The 12,387-nt window shown below is 46.7% G+C and overlaps 1 protein-coding gene across 1 annotated transcript in view; it reads left to right on the forward strand.

Annotated features, from left to right (window-relative positions):
• The window catches only part of TMEM178B (transmembrane protein 178B), a 339,999-nt gene that overhangs the window by 254,216 nt on the left and 73,396 nt on the right, over positions 1–12,387 (forward strand). The gene's annotated exons all lie outside the window — the stretch shown is intronic.

A 12,387-nucleotide genomic window follows, 5' to 3' on the forward strand; every position in this document is an offset into this window, starting at 1 on the left:
GTTTTGGTGGCATTTTGCTCAGTGACAAATTTTTGCTTGTGTTTTTGTGTACTATATACTGTTCACGAAAATACCTAACTGTGGTTTTGGAGGGATCAGCTTCCACTCAGAATCAAGTGATCTTTACTTGTTAGGGAAATAAGAGCTTTCTGCCTGCATCTGTCTATCTCCAGAGGGACCAGCCTCATCGCCAGCTCTGACAGGGGCTGGTGGGGTTTTAAGGATGCTTGTTACCTTCCAGAACCTGACTTACCTTGCCTTTGGGTTGTTGTCAAAGGCAGAAATTCTGAGACTGCTGATCCACCCTGAGATGACATTTGGTTAGAAATGTTAGACATAGCTTGGGATTAAGGTGCAGATCATAATTTCCCAGCTATGACCTTTAGCTCTCAATCCCACGCCACCCATAGCCTTTCTGATGGGCATATTTCTTTGCAAGAAAATTTATGCTCCTGCACATCTGCGGGGACTTTCAAATGAACTGTAGACACAGTGTACTCAGCCTTGGCCAGTATCTAAGCATTGATTTTGTTTTTAAGAGCAAACAAGAATTTGCAGAGCATATAAACAAGATGCAGCAGGAATCAGAGAAGGAAAGGATCGGTCTGGTCAGGAGAGTTGTGATGGGGTTTTTTTGAAGATGGCATCTGAGCTTGACTCTCAGAAGGGTGAGATTTGACAGATGGACAAGGGGGATAGAGTTCAGATGGCAGGACAAGCAAGGCACAGGGAGCTGGGTGGTGTGGGGTGTGCGCAGGGCCCAGCACTATGTGGCAACGCTCAGCAGGGCCAGATGAGATGGCCTTGAAGATCAGGCCGAGGAAGCTTACTGTTCCTTTCTTTCAACTCTGTATTATGAAACCTTGTTATTGCAGTAAATTACATGCACAATGTGAAATTTACAATTTTAATCATTTTAAACTACGTTATTGAGAGAGCGCGCGTGCGTAAGCATTCAAGTTGGGAGGAGGGGGAATGGAGGAAGGGGTGAGAGGGAGGGGAAAAGAATCTTAGGCAGATTCCCTGCTGTGCAAGGAGCCCAACACAGGGCTCGATCTCATGATCCTGGGGTCATAGCCAAGAGTTGGATACCTGACTGACTGAACCACCAGCACCCCCCATTTAAAGATTTCAAGTGTGCAGTTTTTGCAGCATTCAGTAATGCTACATCCTTTCTTCCCATGTCTCCCCCATGACTCCTTGTTCGATAATTCAAGGGCACGGACACCTGAGTGGCGTAGCGGTTGGGTTGCTGCCTTCTGCTCAGGTCGTGATCCCAGGATCCAGGATCGAGTCCTGCGTTAGACTCCTGCGAAGAGCCCGCTTCTCCCTCTGCCTATGTCTCTGTGCCTCTCTCTCTGTATCTCTCTCTGTCTCTCATGAATAAATAAATCTTTTAAAAATAAATAAAATTAATTAATTAAGTGCAGCCATCACCACCACCCATCCAGCACTTTTTCATCTTCTCCACCTGAAACTCTGTACCCATTGAACACTAACTCCCCCATCGCCTCCTCCCCTGGTGGCTGGTAGCCACCATTCTGCTCTCATTATGAACTGGTTATTCTAGGTACCCTATTTATGTGGAATTCTACAGCATTTGCTGTTTTGTGCCTGGCTTATTTCACTGAGCATAATGTCCTTTATCCATGTCGCAGCATGTGACAGGATTTCTTTCCTTTTTAAAGGACGAATAATGTTCCATTGTGGATACCACTTTTGTTCATCCATTCATCTGTCTCTGGACTTTTGGGTTGCTTCTGCCTTTTGGCTGTTGTGAACAATGCTGCTACGAACGTGGGTGTACAGATACCTGTTCAACTTTCTGCTCTCACCTCTTGTATAGAGACAGAAGTGGAATTGTTAGATCATATGGTATTTTTTTTGAGGCATCGGCATCCTGTTTTTAGTATGAAAATTTTTAAACATGCACATAAGTCAAAAAAAGGGGGGAGCAGTAAATACCCAGATACGTCTCAGATTCAAAACGAAACAGAGGTCTCAAGCTGCTGGCCTGGGATGCCATGTGATTCGAGATGTTATGTACACTTTGGGATTGAGAGGCAATGATCATCATTTCCTAGTTTCTGGCCTTTAGATCTCAATCTCCCGTCACACGCAAACTTCTGTATGTATTTCCTTGAAGAACATTTTCACCTCTGTATTTGAGGGCAACAGGGGCCAAACATAGATCCACAAAACAAATCTAACAAATGCTAATATTTTACAGTGTTTACTTCATCTTTGTTTTTCACTGTCTACCTAACAAAAACGTTGATTTTTAGTGAACCGGCTTCAACGTAAATTGCAGACTTTGTGACCCTAAGAACATCAGTGTACCTGTAGATCCACATTGCCATTATCATATCCACCAAAGTGGACAGTAATTCCTTGACCTCACCTGTGCCTGGCTCATATTCTGATGTCCTCTGTTGTCCCCTTACGTCTTTTGTGGTTGGATTTCTTTTTCTTGAGTAACCAGGGATCATACATGGCAGGCTTTCGACTCTATATCCGGCCACTGAGCAGGAGACCCTGGGAGTTATGAGTGGGGAGAGAGAAGATCAACACTGAAATCTGGCATTGTAGACAGCAGCATCTTTCTGGGCCCCTCTTGGGAGTGGATTTAAGAAAGAGACAGAGGAGTACATGCCCCCCTCCGAGGCAAACCAGATACAAGTTCGAATGGGGCTTGCATCTGGCATGTACTCGTGCCAAATCTTCAGCATGTCTGGAAAAAAACCTTCCAGTGAGTCATTACCAAGCTACCAGAAGTTGTGTATATACCATCTCCAAGTCCTGTTATTTAAGGTAAATAACTCACCAGCCTCAGCAATTTGAGCCTGTGCGTTTGTGGTGCATTTCGATGCTGGGAATTCACAATGCATATAATAACACTTTTCTCCTGCAAGGCTTTTCCTCTCCTCTTGGATAAAGAGAGCTTGTTAGCAGGGAAGGATGCTCTCTATTGGGTGCTTCACAGGGGTTTCTCTACCCCCGGGACAACTCCATCTTCATCCTCTTTTCCTTCTCTCTGTCTTCAGGTAACCTTGAAACCCAGAATTCCTAACTCCTTCATCTTTTACTGAATCAGCAGCATATTTATCGAGTGACGGCTCTTTACATAGCACTGAGGGGGAGTCAAAGGAAATATAAAGCACTTGAAACCAGGAGAGAGAGAAAACTAATAGAAGGATGAGAATTCCAGAATCAATGCTTTCCAACCCAGATTGCAGCATGTAATAGATGTTCAGATCCAGGAGGAATAAAGGAGCCAGAGGATATCCAGGAAAAGACAGAAGTTGAAGGATCTTGCAGGATTTGTGGGGTGTGGCTAGGGGGTCAGGAGAAGGGAAATAATTCATCCCCTCAGCATGATGGGGTCAGAACGTAGTTCTAGTCATGCCTTACCCTTTACATGCAAACTCTTGACTAATGATGACTTGATGGACCTACCGGCAGCTGGTAGTCCGAGGAGTAGGGTCTCTGAGCCAGAAATGTCAGAAATCTCTTGCAAAGATGCCCTCATGCTCTCAAGAAGACCTTCAGTTTCTTCCTACTAGTTTTTGTGCACACGGTTACAAGAGGCCACACACACACTTTTCTCTCACAGCAGCCATGCTTGGCTTGGGGTGGAGGAAGCTAACTGGACAGGTGACCTTTGGGCAGGCCACACTCCAGTTGGCAGGATGAGCACAAAGACAAGGTTTTTCACCTTAATATAGGAAGGTTTTAGTAGCCTGGAATTTGTGTTCTCTTTCTTAGACAAAGGAATGGCTTCCTTTTTGGAGTTTATCCTCTGTTGCTTGAATTTATGTTATTGTACTTCCTAAAGTTTGGACACGTTGAAGGAAACTCCTTTTGTTTGGTCTCAACAAATCATCAGCAAGCTGTGTTCCTTGACCTCTCCTCCACTTGCAATTGCATTTCTGGGGGTTTTGTGTGAAGATTGATTCTGCACAATTTAGTCAAGGATTTTACCTCTAACAGCCCCAGAGCATCCTCTGCACCCTGCAGAAGTCCCTGGGAAGACTGGAAGACAATTAGTGGCTCCACGATGGTTGGTCTATACCTCAACTCTTGCTGGGCTTGGTTTTTTTCTTCCAAACTTCCAGGATCAACATGGGCTGGGCTTTTCTGTGGGGAAATGTAGGGTGAGGGCAAGAACTCAGGCTTTAAGCCTAAGAAACTTTGGTTCAGACATGGCCTCCCACACCCTAACTATTTGGGCCTAATATAAAGTAGGGACCCTCCAGTCTACCATGAGAGGCAGCCCAGTGTGGTGACCTAGGAGTTGGGTATGCCTTTGAATCCTGGCTCTACCACCTGCCAGCTGTGTGGCCTTGGGCAAGATACCTACCTTGTTCTACCTTCAGTTTCCCGATTGGTAATAATATCTAACTGCAAGAATTGTTCAGGGGGCCTTATAAATTATAAAATGCCTCGCCCTCTACAATGTCTGATAACAAAAGCCAAATCGTGTCCTCTGTGTAGGTTAATAATGTCTCTGGTGCCTTCCCCCCAAGGATATGGCCCATGCCCCAGCTGCTATTTTCTGGTGTTAATGGAGATCTGTATTTTGAGCAAATTCTGTTAGTTTCCATTTTTCTCCTATGCCTGGTTCGTTTACATATTTTCGGATTCTAAGATACAGATGAAGCGAATTACATAAATAGTTCTTTTATACATATATTTTTTATATATCTTATGTAATATATGTATATATATTTTTTCTCCTTAGCGGTGTATCACCCCAATCCTTCTTTGCCTTGCTACTGTGAATTCCATTAAAAATGAAGCTGCTCTGTATTTTTTTTTTAAGTTGCTGCTCCGTATTTTAATAAGGGCTCCCCGCCAATTCTGTACCCACCTGTGATGCCTCTGGCCTGCCATTAGCTTGGACCTCCTTTTTGTCTACCCACCATCCCCTGTTGCTTCTGTGCACCCAAAGGATTCCCCTCACTCCCTGCTTCCTGTTGCCCAAACAGCCCCCACCACCGGCTTATTATTTGTCTCTAATAATTCTAATTCTAGTTCCTTAGTTAGGTTTCCTAAGAAACCTGGCTACAGATACCTCCAGAAGAATCTACAGAAGGAATTCTGCGGATGCCTGGAACAGTTATTAAGAATTTAACCGTATGTAGAGATGGCCTCGCACAGCTACCAGAGTTTCATTGTTTCGATCCTCCTAACAAGCTCAGAGCATGAACAGGGCTGGTTTGTTATTCCTGTTGTAGGACGAGGAGGCTGAGGCCTAGAGACAAGAGGTTCCCCCAAGGCCTCTCTGCCAGACTCTGCTGGTACGGGAGGCAGACCCGTGACTTCCACTTGGGCTCCTGGTCCCCAGTGCTCTGTCGCCCCCTCCTCAGTAAGTGGGGAATGAGCACTACATATTTACTCTGCTTATTTATACATATATGGCTTTCTATATCAGGGGAATGGGAGAAAAGGACGGGGGTGGGGTTGAGAACGGGTTGGAACCAGAGAGCTATAATTAATTCTTTCTCCCACACAAACCACTGAAATACCGCATGTAATAAACAGTATCATCCGCAAAATGCCATGATTATACAGCGTTGCTTCATATTTGGGAGGAAAGGGGGGTTCGTGCTAATTAACAAGTGGGGATGGAATGTTTACAACATACTATTACTGGTAATAGAATTATCTTCACCCTCCTAATCAGAATAGAGATGCGAGATCCTCCCAGCTATGCGTCTGGCCATGCCCTGTGAAATAGGATGAAGTGAAGTTGGGGGGCCTGTGTCAGGTCCTGATGCCCTCCCTTGTCCCCCCCTTACCCTCCCCACCCCCACCCCGCACCCCTAGGGGTGTGAGGAGCAGGGCAGCAAGGGAAGGAGAAGGTGGAGTCCGTCATCACACCAGGGAAGGAGCCACTTTGCCAGCACCCCTCGCCTGCTTGTCACCCCAGATTGTCTCTGGTCTCTTCGTGTGTGTTGCTGCCCAGATTCTAAAGGAGGAGGACAGAGAATCTGTTTCAAAAAGTCAAAAGGGGCAAATGCCCCTCCAGCTGCACTGACCCCTCCCGCCACCCTCCAGCCAGTTTCCCAGAGGCATCCATCCTCTGCTTATTCAGCTACTCTCCTGATAAGGAAATGCTTCAAGTAATAAGATCATAGAACTTTTTCTAAAATCATAGTGATTAACTGTTCCATTCAGTTTCTTTCCTTTAGAAGTGGTGTAGCAAGAAAAAAAAAATTAAAGATGGCCTTGGGAGATTAGAAATGGTTCCTTTCCCCAGTAATATTTGGACTGCCTTTCACACAGAGTCCTGAGGGCCCTTGCATCATGAGGATTCTTAGGTGGGGCAGATCAATCCTGGAGTCACATCCCTTCCCTGAGCCCAACACTTCCAGCAAACCCTCAGGTAGACCTTATGCATCTGGTGGTCTCCAAAATAGAATGAATCATGTTCCAAATTTTTCCTGTAATAGGGCCATTTGGATCTCCGAACACATTTTCTGATAGGTACGTGCCAAAAACAGTAGGCAGGTTTCCTAGCCAGTGAGTAAGTGTCCAGTTAGCCCATATGTAACTGAACTAGGAGTTAGGCTCCCTGCACATAGTTTCGGCTGTGTCACTAGCTGCCTGTGGCCATTTGTTCCCTGCACCTGAATTTTTCACTTGAAAACTGATGACCTCTCTACTTAAATAATGTAGAACTTTATCACCATTACAAAGTCTTCCATGAGAAGTTCCATTCCAGTTTCTAATGTTCAAGACTAGAATGCATCTGCCCAGTCAGGGGCAGAAGGGGGGAGGTCCTGCCTACAGGGCCTTGCACCATCTTTCAGGAAGGTGGGGACTCAGAGTAGAGCTGGAGCTGTACTATTGGCCTCAGGGCAGCAGGGCAATTGGGAGGGGACCCAGTTCCAGCTCTCCCAGAAGCGGAGTCAAGGTGGTCTACAGGGTCAGGAGATTGGGGGAGGGGAAGGAGAGTGCATAGGTACAAGGTCACTAAGGCGAGGTCGAGGGAAGGGTGCCACAGTATACACAGGTGGACTTTCTAACACATCGGGACTCAGTAAGGAGCCGTTGACCAAGGCTAAGCGTGGTATCAAAGCAAACCTCAGGATATTGGAGATCTTTGCTTGACTTTTCCAACCTAGAACTCGGTAGTAACTCTTAGAGTCTAATCAAAGGGGTAAATTTAAGTTCTGGATCCCCATTATGAAAAACAGGAGCCCTCCCCATGCTTCTGAACAAGCTTTGCCATCTAGGTACCTTGAGGATGAAGGGACCTTGGTTTTGCTGCCCTGCTTGCAGAGCCGCCGTGACCTGGAGCCTAGGCCCTGGAGCCGGGCAACACCCAAGGAGGGGTGGGCACGAGTATGTGGAAGGTGTACTGAGCACCATCCGCTCCTCCCCGTGGCTTTGCTCCTGTCTCCTGCTCCACCTCCTCCTGCTCTTGCCCACCACGGCGGGGTTTCTTCTGTCCCCAAGGCTTGGAGCCTCAGACACCAATGTGGTCTTTTTGCCGGGCCATCTGCAAAAGCACGTGGGAGGCAAATTAGACTGTGAGGCAGAGAGCAGAAAATATGATTTGCTAGAATGGTTTGATGGAGAATCCCGTGCTTTCTGGAAGCTGCAGGAAGTGTGTAGAGGCTCCCGCGAGCTGTGCTCTAATGGCCTCTGGTGTGAGCTCCCTGAGCCAGCAGGTGAGGCAACCAACTCTTGGGCCAGCCCTCTCAGTGTACAGATGAGAACCCTGAGACCCAGGAAGGTGAGCTCACTTCTCCGGGATTGTAAAGCTCGGTGGCATCTGAAGCAGGACCACGATTCCATTATTTGTCATTGTGAAGCTCCTCCTCATTTCCAGAGAAGGGGCATTGACCAGAGAGGCTCGAAAGGGCATTTTATTTCCATGTGTGGGTAAGTACACCATCTCCCCAGTCATCCCAAATTAGAAAGCATCAAGCTGGGGGCACCTAGCTGGCTCAGTCAGAAGAAAGTGCCACTCTTGATCTCGGGGTCGTGAATTTGAGCCCCATGTTGGGTGTAGAGGGTCCTAAAAAAATAATAAGTTAATAAAAAAAAAAGGGGCATCAAGCTGTAGTCAGTGTTCTCTGGATATACGGCCAACACAGATTCAGCACCTGTTTGCTTCCTGTGCTTTTCTTTTTTTAATTTCAGAAAGGCACATTCCAACCAGATTTATCTCCCTGTCCCGACTTCCCTCTGATTTTTCTTGTTTCATATCTTTGGATCAGTGATGCCTTAGCCTCTATTCCCACTCAGTCCTCACCTTCATCTTCAAGTCAGCACTGGCCAGTTTAAGTGTTTTTCTAATGATTCCTGGATTTAGGCCTCAGCTACCTCACTAGCTCCCTGGACTTGAGGCTGCCCCTGACTTGGACAACGCTGCATTCGCCTACCAGAATAAGCACTTGTGGAAAGTAGTGAGAAATATGATAGGTGGTGAAGTCCCAATTTAATATATGAGCTGACATGGGGTGAAGGCAAAATCATGGCAGGAACTCAGGCCTTCTGGCTCTTTCCAGTTTACGGTAATGAAACGTTCCCTTATAACCACAAGTGTCTTAGGAAGGTAACTTATCTTAACCTGTTTTACTAGACACCTCTGGGCCTCTGCCTGTGAGATTAGTTTCACGCTTGTTTTCTGGGTATGTGTCTTTGCCATTTCTTGGAAGATGTTTATAGATGTCATTCTGTTCAGTTCCTTTGCCTGCATGTTGAACCACATTCAAGGGAGAATCCGATGACTTCTGTTCTGCTAATGATCAAGGGCATATCTACAGTGCTATGAATCCTTTTCTTCCTTCTGCTGGCCCCAGAGATTTTCTGTTTTACTTTCCTTTTTTAAAGTTATGTATTACTTTGGGTTTGGGGATTTTTCACTGCCGTGCCTATTTGAAAATAAATGCATTCTCCATTTGAAAGGAAGGCTTAGTGGGCAACAAAATACGTATTCAGGATCTTTAAAAACAGTCTCCTACATGTCAGACTCTGTGTTGGCTTCTGGAAACACAAAGATGATTAGATGCAGGGATCTGTTCCCAAGGAGTCCATGGTCAAGTGAAAGTTCCAGGCGTGGACATGGATAACTGTAGTGTGACATTGTAAGTGCCATAGGCCGTCATTCACCCGCTGGCCGGGATTCTCCTGGTGACAAACCACCCCGATAGGAAGGGAGTTCTAAAGTTGTGGACCGAGCTTGGTAGAGTTCACTGCCTTTTTTTTTTTTTTTTTTTTTTGCCTTGCATCTATTCACAGATGACGAGAACAAAGATCTGTTCCAACTAAGACTGAGTTCCAGAGGCAGAGAGACATTTCTACATTTCCTTTCTTCAGTTGACTCCACCCTGAGCCCCAGAAGCCCTCGCTCAGGCTTGTTCTCTCAAACACACCTGCATTTTCTTGCCTTACCCGCTGCTTCAGCTGGGGCCCCGAGAGGCGCGCATTGCCTTAGCTTGGATTGGTGATGCCCTTCCTTTTCCAAGACTGTTTCATCTTTCCTAGAACCTCCTTTCTCCTCTTCGTTCCAAGCTGGGAATACACCCACCCATGCCCAGAATAGTCTATTCTACCCATATACTCTTGTGGAAGGCGGCTGGTGCTTTTACATTGGAGGTAGCCTTTCATGCAATGCTGACCAGAGATGTTTAAGTTCTCTCGTAAAGTGAGGGTCTGCATAACACTGTCAGAAAGCAGGCCACAGCGTGTCATCCTCTGGGCTGGAAGGACGTGGTCAGGGAAGCTTCAGGAGAAAGTACCCCTTGAGCTGGGCCTTGAGGGTGCGTAGTAGGGATTCACATCACTGGTGGGACAGAAGCACCAAGTGTGGGAGGACATGGTGTCGTGCTCATTGCCTCTGGTCTGTCCTCTTCGTCCCAACTTACATGATGACCAAGGTGTCCCGATGTCCTATTTTTCTTTTCCTCTCTAAAACCTTCTCCAAAGGCCTGCAGACCTCTTACTCCTGAAAGACCTCCTAGAAGCGCTGTTAGGGGAAAACAAGTGCAAGCCAATGACCATTAACGATCCAAGTCTCAGATGGCTAATTGATTAGCCAGGGTAGCTATACGCTGGGAGCCTACCACTGCCAATTCTAACCAGTGCCAAAGAATCATGCCCAAAAACTTAGACATGACTCTCTTACAAAATCGAATGAACGTGTTTCAAAAATGTATCCATCTATATTAGTGAGGAGACCCGTAAGACGGCACACTGGTTCTGGCACAGACAATTAATTAAAGAATAGCTTACGTTTTCTGTGGGGAAAGGCATGTAAAATATGCTAGAATAAGAAATCAGATTGTTAGGTTAGATACAAAGGTGGTACGTGGACCACAGGGCAGGAAACAGTAAGCATTGGGCTTTTCTCCAGGCCAGAAAGCATCTGTATCTACAGGACAATACTCGCAACACTACTGGATAGAAGCTTTTTGTTGTTGTTGTTGTTTTGGTTTTTGTGTCAGTTTTCTGAACATTAGCATCTACCCTGACAGAGTTGTAAACATCCTAATCAATAGCAAGTCAAACCCAGGTGTGCATCTGTGAAGACTCCCAACAGCTCTGGACAGCCAGACACCTGCCTCCCAACGCTATAGTAGAAGGACCCACGTTTGTTCCTTTTCCAAATCTTGGGCAGTTTTTTCCTAATACCAGGAAAGGTGGTCTTTAGGAACATCCTTGCTTTTGCTCTTTTTTTCCCCCCTTCATTGATAGACTCACATCCAGCATCTTCCACATACAAGGTATTTATTCTGCTGTGCTATGGCAGTCCCCAGGAGGCCTGGGTGTCAGGCCCGGCCCTGCCCTTCGGGATCTCACCACACTAGCAGGCTCTACAAGAAAAGGCTGGAAAGAGGAGTGGCCACAGACAATAGATACTATTAAAGTTCTGGGGAGGGGAAAGTATCCGTTCTGGCGTGGAAGGGCAAGGAGGCTTCCTGAGGAGGTTTGGAATGCTTGGGGGCTTAACTAACCTGGTTTTCCCCCCGTCTGGCACGTGGGTGTCTGGCTGTCTGCACGTGTGGGCGTAGGTTCCCTTCCTTGCTTCATCTGCAGAGCTGGGAGTTGGGCTTTCCAGCGATTCATTTACTCCTCCCTCCCCGTGCCTGTCATTACTGCTCACATCTCACCTGTCATGTTGGGTGCTGCATCGCGCTGGGGATCAGGCGGTGCTGCTGGCAGCCTGGGATCAAGGGCGTTGGTGCTCCCGTGCAAAACAAAACCAAGCAAGAGGGGGACAGGAGAGATGAAAAAAATGGGAGGAAAGCGAATTTAGGAGAAGTTGCCTGGAGACAGGTGGACAGATGTAGAGTGAGCTGGATGGACAGACTCAAGACAGATGTCACAACCTTGGCTGGTTTGGGTCTGTAATTATCTAAGTCCCAACCAGCCTGTTATTATAGGCACTTAGCAGTGACAAGGGGAAGCCTGGCCCAAGCGCTCAAAGGCCTGTGCATTGACAGTCGCCACAGAACTGGGGAGGGCTCCAGGTTGTAGGCAGAAGGAGGAGTAGAATGAGGAATGAGAATCCTTAGTTTCCTTTGTTTCTTATTTAACCCCTATAAAGAGGGGCCTACTAGCTTTGGCAGAGCCCTGTCAGTGCTGTTTTATGTATCTGCAGGGAGGCAGGGAACGTGGGCACGCCCTGCATGGCTGGCGTGCATCGCACTTGCTCTAGGCCTGTGCCTATTTGAAAGCTTGGCCGAAATTCTCACACGAGTGTGCTGTGTGTAGGCGGGGCACTGCTTGGCCAGCACTGCCCAGTGGAAATACCCAGTGGAAATATGTATGTGAGCCACATACATAACTTTTCATTTTCTATTTGCCATTTAAGAAACTCTAAAAGCAATCAGGTGATGTGAATTTTAAAATATTTAACTAAGCATATCCAGACTCTGTTCACTTTAATTTGTTGTCAAAATAAGATAGTTTGCAATCTTCTTTGTACTTGACAGCACATCTCCATTGGGACTGGTCATGTTCAGGTGCTCAGTGGCCCCACGCGGCTCATGGCTGCTGGACAGGACAGCACAGGCCTGGGTGGGACAGCCCAGGGGCCAGTGGCTTGTAGCACCAGAGCCACGGTTCAGCTGGGCTTATAGTCAACTTTAAAGCTAATTAGAAGCAGATGTGAGTAAAATTCTGATGCCTGCTACAACATGGATGAACCTTGAAAATAAGATACTAAGCGAACGAGCCAAACACACAAGGACAAGTGTCACATGATCCCACTGATAATGAGGTACCTTGTGTACTCAGTTCAAGGAATGGAAAGTAGAACAGTGGTCGTCAGGGACTCAGGATCAGGGATTCAGGAGGGTGAGTGGGGAGTTAGAGCCTAATGGGGACAGAGTTTGTGTTTGGGAAGATGAAAGAGTTCTGGGAATGGGT

The sequence above is a fragment of the Nyctereutes procyonoides genome, unplaced genomic scaffold, assembly GCF_905146905.1.
Source record: "Nyctereutes procyonoides isolate TBG_1078 unplaced genomic scaffold, NYPRO_anot_genome, whole genome shotgun sequence".
In the NCBI taxonomy this organism is placed as follows: Eukaryota; Metazoa; Chordata; class Mammalia; order Carnivora; family Canidae; genus Nyctereutes; species Nyctereutes procyonoides.